Here is a 7,968-nt window from a genome sequence, read left to right as displayed (position 1 = left end):
GCAACGCGTATGGGTAAATCGCAATGCGTATCCGTATATCGCAACGCGTATCCGTAAATCGCAACGCGTATCCGTAAACCGCAACGTGTATCCGTAAATCGCAACGCGTATCCGTAAATCGCAATGCGTATCCGTAAATCGCAACGCGTATCCGTAAATCGCAACGATAATCCGTAAATCGCAACGCGTATCCGTAAATCGCAACGATAATCCGTAAATCGCAACGAGAATCTGTAAATCGCAACGATAATCCGTAAATCGCAACGAGAATCTGTAAATCACAACACTGAAATTTTGGGTATATAACACTGAAATCATAAACTAAATCCCTAAATCGCAACTCATTCCATCTCCATCTATCACTCTCTCCGGCGACATCCGTTCCTATATCCAACGACATCCTTCCCAATCCGGCAACAGGTTTTAGTTTCGCAGCTCGTCTGTTTAGTAAATTAATTTACAACCATGAAATCATCTAATGTTGATCATGTTTGGATAGATTTGTGTTTTGGAGGGTCATGGGATAATGTTCATGGTGTTTTACAATATATGCCTTTACCCATGAATCTTCAACTAAAATTGTCTTTACAAAAGTTAACTTATGAAACTCTAATGCTACGTGTTTCAAATAAATTGAATTTAGAGCCCCTAAGTGGATTTAGGCTATCTTATCAGAGAAATGGTAAAGTTTATTTGTTAACCGACAATGAAGATGTTGAACGATTCATTGCTTACATTAGTGTTTCACAAGATGATGTTACATTGTATGTTGTTGAACCTAGAAGTAGTATTGTTGGGTCAGTAGCGGGTAGTAATCAACTAAGTTTTTCTCAAAACCCACAACCTTTCTCTAATCCAAATCCCAATCAACTTTCAGCACCAAATTCCGGTTTTCGTATTGACCAGTTAGACGATGATGAGCCAACAGAAAAAATTGTGAGTACTAGTCAGTATTCGAAATTTGGTCTTGGTCAATATCCGGACTTTGATATTGGTCAATACACGGATTTTGATGATGTTTCAGAAGAAGAAACAGACCATGCGTGTAATGATATTGATATTGGTCAATACCCGAATTTTGATGATGAAACAGCCGTTGCCGAAGAATGTAATGTTGATGATAATGAGGAGGAAGTTACGACTGTGAATGAACATGTTGAACATCCATTCTGTAATTCATATAATCCTGAAGAAGAAAAAGAAGAAGAAAAAGTCCCCGAAGAAAAGAAAATGCCACGGGCGTATAACTGGAATATGCCAGAATTACTTCAGATACCGGAAGAAGAGTTGATAAAGAAAGCAGTTGATTGTTACACAAAAGTTATTCGTATCAAGAAAGATGATTGTTTTGATACAAAGGAAGACTTGAAGATAGCTTTATATACGAAATGTGTGGAAGATGGCTATCAACTAAAAGTTAACAAATCAAGCAAAGATCGTTTCGAAACAAGGTGTATGATTGACAAAAACTGTACGTGGCGTATGATTGCAAAGAGAATAAAAGATTGCAAAATGTTTCAAGTTAGGACTTTTATTGATAAACATACATGTTCAAGAACCCAAGTTTTTCCTCACCATAGACAGGCAAACAAAAAGGTGTTGGGTGGTTTTCTGGCTGAGTTAATGTTTTTGAATGGCAGGGTATATCGGGGACATGAAATTATGACTGACATGAATGCTCGGTTCAAGATTAGTATATCATATTCTCAAGCTTGGAGAGCCAAATGTTATGCCTTGGAATTGTTGAGGGGGTCGCTAGAAGCATCGTTTGCCCAACTGCCGGCTTATTGTCACAATTTAAAGCTGAAAAATCCTGGGTCGGTAACTCATATCAAAACAGATAGAGATGGACGCTTTGAGTTGCTGTTTATCGCCATTGGTGCTACGGTTAGTAAATCAATATAATTTTGTTGACTCATTTTTGTTAGTTACATGCATTTCACATTTAAATGATTATATTTCTTGTGTATATTATTTGTAGATTCGTTCGTTTATTACTTGCATGCGCCCAGTTATTATAGTTGACGGAGCACATTTGAAAGGTCGATACCTTGGAGTAAACTTATTAGCAGTAGCCATGGATGCTAACAATGGGATATTGCCAATAGCTTACGGGGTTGGCAAATCTGAAACCTCTGATTCATGGACATGGTTTATGGGGCATCTTAGGGATTGCATAGGTCCTATTAGCAATCTGACAATCATATCCGATAGGGCAAACTCAATTGACAACGCTGTTAGAAGGTGTTTCCCAGATGCTTTTCATGGACTTTGTGGTGTTCATTTGTATAGAAATCTAAAATCAAGGTCTGCTGGTATAAAAAAGCACAAATGGACATACTGGAAGGCTGTAAAAGCTTATCGGGAAGTGGATTTCAATAAGCATATAAATTGTTTAAGACGTGTTTTGCCTCAGTGTGCTCAAACACTAGAAGATGTCGGGTTTGAAAGATGGTCAAGAGTACATCAACTTGGAGCAAGATATGGTTTCATGACGTCTAATAGTGCAGAATCAATCAACGCTCTAAGTCGTCATTCCCGGAAATTACCCATTACTATGTTAATGGAGTTTTTTCGAGCCTCTATTCAACAGTGGTACTACAAGAAAAGAAACCATGCAGGTATTATTTCTTTGAATTCGTAACTTATCATATTTATATATTTTACTAAGTATTGTTTATTTAAATTTACAGGAACATTGGAACATCGTGTTACACCATGGACTGAAAAAAAGATAACGAAACGTGTTGTGAAGTCAACGTCATGGAGAGTTGAACCATGTTCAAACACTTTGTTTCAAGTACTGGATAATAACTTAAATGGGCTAGTCGATCTAAATGCAAAGACGTGTAGTTGTATGAAATGGCAAACATCTGGTTATCCGTGTGGCCATGTTATAAAAGTTGCTCTTCATTTAAACCAAGATGATTCAAGCGCATACGCTATGGATTGCTACACTACAGAAGTTTATCGACAGACTTATGCCGAGATTGTCTACCCTATTCCACATCCTTCTGAGTGGGACATACCAGATGACTTACAAACAGTTTTGCCACCAGCCATGGACAGAAGGCTACCTGGCCGACCAAAAAGTCACGATCGTATACCGTCTAAGGGTGAAGAGAAGAAGAGATCGACATGTAGTCGGTGCAAGGAAAGTGGTCATACAAGGTTGACATGTGGATCACCAGTGCCATCAAAATCATCTTTTCCTCTACCAAAATATGGATCCTCATCAAAATCCAAAGCTCATATGGTGTCAAGCAAAAGGCAATCATCTTTAAAATCCCAATCACGATTGGCTTCACCTTTTGAGACTGTTAACTTAGGTGATTTTTAAATGCAAACGTTGTATTATGTGGATTTTATGTGTGAACTTTTAACATTTTCAGTTGAATTAATGACTCAGGCCAACCATTTTGACTTAACCAACTCTTGTTATTCAGTTGTTATCACTATTAGGCATGCATTTGACTATCGCAACACGGAAAATACAATCGCAACGCGAAATGAAAATCCCAACATGAAAATCGCAATGCGGAAATGAAAATCGCAACGAGAGAATCGCAATGCGAAATGAAAATCGCAATGCGAAATGAAAATCGCAACGAGAGAATCGCAATGCGAAATGAAAATCGCAATGCGAAATGAAAATCGCAACGACAGAATCGCAATGCGAAATTAAAATCGCAATGCGAAATGAAAATCGCAACGAAAGAATCGCAATGCGAAATGAAAATCGCAACGAAAGAATCGCAATGCGAAATGAAAATCGCAATGCGAAATGAAAATCGCAACGAGATAATCGCAATGCGAAATTATAAACGCATTGCGATTTTCATTTCCGCATTGCGATTTTCATTTCGCATTGCGATTCTCTCGTTGCGATTTTCATTTCGCATTGCGATTTTCATTTCGCATTGCGATAGTCATTTTTGCCTTCAACATAATGCAGATTGAAATCAACAAAATCAACCATTACATTTCAATCAATTAAACAAGCACAAATAAGAATTATGTTCGCATCAATTACACAAATCAACTTTTACAAATCATCTTTTACAAATCAATTAAACAATCAAAAAATAAGCAATAATTCTTATTTCCGATCATCTACTATTGAATCAACTTTTACAAATCAATTAAACAATCAAAAAACAATCAATTAAACTATTGAATCAACTTTTGCAGCTCGACATCATTTTCACGCAGTTCACTTCTGAGATTAACCTGCAGAAACCAAACATTTGTTCAAACAACACTTTCTACACATCTAAAACCTACAACAGCAAATTATTGAATTCTAGTTACTTAACCAAACATTTTCAAACCAAAAGTATATAAACTTACCAATTGTTTATGGACATTTTTATAACGCGGATGCAGGTAGGCAGCGTCTCGTATATATCGATTTAGCCATATAATGCCGAAACCACAAGCCTACTGCAGCTTTATCTCTATCGGTGGGAGGTAGATACTTGATGCTTCCCGTCGTCAAACGCTCCAACGCCAAGCATACGAGAGGACCACAATCTCCTCTGGCTCCGCTCGTTGTTGTGGCGCGGTCTCGTCTCTAATAACTGTAATATTGAGCTTCTTTGGCTTCTTGTTTCCAGAACGAGTCCAATAATTGATCGCATCCAAGAATTTAGCCAAATGAGAGCTCCATCCCTTAATAACATCTCTTAAATCAGCCAATGATATGTAATTTATCATGCTGTCATACACTATTGTCTTAAGGGATGGGAGCTGAAGCTCGACGAGAATCCAATGTTTACGTTCCAAAACAGGGATAAACACCTGCAATCATAAGTAATAATTCATTCATTTGCGCACTTATTTCATAAAACCTTTAAACTCAATCTAAAATAAATACTAACCTTATCGACCTCCCACCATGCAGGATAAAGTTTAGCTTGTCCATTGCCCAAATCAAATGATTCATCTCGTGCATTCTTCAAGTGAACGGCGTGAAAAGACGTCGGCATTATTGTATATCGTATATTTTTATTTTTCTTAAGTTTTCTTATTATTAGAAGACGTGTCACCCACGCATCGATATGCTGTTTTACAAAAAAAGACATATATTAGTGACTTACATAAATTTAAAAAAAAAATTAATCAAATTGAAATATAAGAAAAATATAAGACTTACCCCCCCATCGAAATAGCCATTGTCTTCGACCCCTAATAATACGCCCCACCAAGGCCGTTCAAGCAACAAAAAGATATCATCGGTGAGCTTGCATATGTCAGTGAAACACCCCTTGCTCCGCTCATGTAGATAAAAATCAACTGCGGTCTTAGCCCAAAGGGTGTTATCCAAATTGTGTCCGGTAGTTGTTCCCTCTCCTCTTCAGATACCGGTATGGTACTGGCCGGTAACTCATACGAGAGCCAACTTGAATCCATCATGTCCGGCACGTCAGAGGGTTTCTCAAGAAGCCTACATATGACGCCATGTGAATCGGGCTCTTGAATGGTGGGAGGGACCTCTTCAATGATGACAGTGGCCTCTTGAACGGTGGGAGGGGACTCTCGAGGAATGATATGGGGGGCCTCTTCAACGATAGGAGTGGACTCTTGAGGGATGACAGGCGAGTCGGGCTTCTTCTTGCGGTGTCTTCGCACTATTGGGGTGTACGGAGACTTAATAGCACGTGCACGCTGTCTGATGCGTGAACTCCGTCGTGCAAGCATAACCCGACGTAAAGCATCCACTCTATCAGGCCGCTAAATAATTAAATACAAAAATCAGTAAATAAACAGACATGATATTTAAACAGTGAAAACAAAGACAAATATGTTTCAAACTTGCATTGTATTCACCCAAGTCATTATTCTATCATAGTTCACAAAATGCATCAGATAACAAAGAAAAATATGTTTCAAACTAATACCCTGAAGTTAGTATTTGTCTTTGTTTTGTCTATTGGTTGAAGTAATGCAATCCATTCAAGTTTCAATTTGCAGAAGAAGAAATAGTTTACTTTCGCAACACGAAACTTAAAATCGCAACGCGAAACCAAAATCGCAACGCGAAATGAAAATCGCAACGACAGAATCGCAATGCGAAATGAAAATCGCAACGAAAGAATCGCAACGCGAAATGAAAATCGCATTGCGATTTTCATTTCGCGTTGCGATTCTTTCGTTGCGATTTTCATTTCGCATTGCGATTCTGTCGTTGCGATTTTCATTTCGCGTTGCGATTTTGGTTTCGTGTTGCGATTTTAAGTTTCGTGTTGCGAAAGTAAACTATTTCTTCTTCTGCAAATTGAAACTTGAATGGATAAATTTACTTTCAACCAAAAGACAAAACAAAGACAAATACTATTTCACAGTGTTAAAGAATACACAGTTTAGCAGAATTGGCAGCAACCGAACAAATTTACTTTCAACCAAAAGACAAACAAAGACAAATACTATTTCACAGTGTTAAAGAATACACAGTTTAGCAGAATTGGCAGCAACCGAACAAATTTACTTTCAACCAAAAGACAAAACAAAGACAAATACTATTTCACAGTGTTAAAGAATACACAGTTTAGCAGAATTGGCAGCAACCGAACAAATTTACTTTCAACCAAAAGACAAAACAAAGACAAATATATTTCACAGTGTTAAAGAATACACAGTTTAGCAGAATTGGCAGCAACCGAACAAATTTACTTTCAACCAAAAGACAAAACAAAGACAAATACTATTTCACAGTGTTAAAGAATACACAGTTTAGCAGAATTGGCAGCAACCGAATAAATTTACTAAGCAATCTAAGTGAAATGGCTAATCTAAGTGAAATTACGAGTAAATTTATCATTAAGTTAAATATGGAAAATCTTAAACTTACCTCGTTGCGTAGAGTATGAACCTCATTCTGCAACGATACTATCATCTCACGTAGAGCGGCAACCTCACCACGTAAAGTTGACACCTCCACACGCCATGCACCATCGTTATCGCGTAGAGTACCGATCTCCTCACGCAAGGCATTGACCTCATCACGTAACTCCCTTGACTCATCCCGTTGAGGTGGAGGTGGAGAACAGGGAGATAGGAGTCGTGGCATCTTTGCCGGTCGCCTATCATGAGGTGATGGTGGAGAAGAGGCTCGATGATGTGACGGGATAGGTGATGGCTCTCGTTCTAGAGGTGTATAGTCGGGTCGATCGGGTGATGGCTCTAGGTGAGGTGATGGCTCTCGAATTGGAGGAAGTGGATGCTGCTCATCATCCGTGCCATCAAAAAAATTCTGACTAGCTTGCCACCAATCAGTGGCAAGCTCTTCCTCCGTGGGTGTCAGTCTTTGTAATGGAATGTTGGCCTCCTAAAATATAAAAACTCAAACAAAGTTAAACGTCTACTATTAATAACTTGTTTATATATTATATGAAAGTATTTGTGTTAACTTACATTATTTATTGTGGCATATGGTATTAAGTCTTCCCAATCCAACAGAGTTTTCCTCTTCCAGGAAATAGCCCTGGGAATATCATTTGACGTTTTTATTGCATATGTACGCATGCTGGGGAAAGCCTCGAATATCCAAATCTACAAACAATATAATAACAAAATTAGTAATTGTTAAATAATTAATTATAATTTTAGAAACATTATATAGAAATTCTTACCTTAAAGGCCCAAACAAAGCCTGACAAAGTGTATTTGGACCCATCGCCCCGCAAACTTTTGCGGTCATCAAAGGCAGACGACAACTTAGTCCAGGTAGCTTTCCATATATACGAACCCCACGGAAACAGATTCCATGCATTCAGGTCCTCTACCAATATTATTAGCTCCCGATGAATAGGTTGTCTGGCCTCTCTGCCTAAAAAGCCGGCATACACAAGTAGTAGAAGGCATACTCGGACAACATCGACGTCTTCCATCCGAGTGAAACCAGCTTTCTTATTAAATAATTTCTTCAGGTCGTCAACATGTAGGTTCGGCTTCTCCATTGACTCATCC

This window comes from Hibiscus syriacus, unplaced genomic scaffold (assembly GCF_006381635.1).
Source record: "Hibiscus syriacus cultivar Baekdansim isolate YM2019G1 unplaced genomic scaffold, ASM638163v2 tig00110332_pilon, whole genome shotgun sequence".
NCBI lineage: Eukaryota > Viridiplantae > Streptophyta > Magnoliopsida > Malvales > Malvaceae > Hibiscus > Hibiscus syriacus.
The sequence above is the reverse complement of the archived record's forward strand: the minus strand, read 5'-3'. Positions refer to the sequence as shown.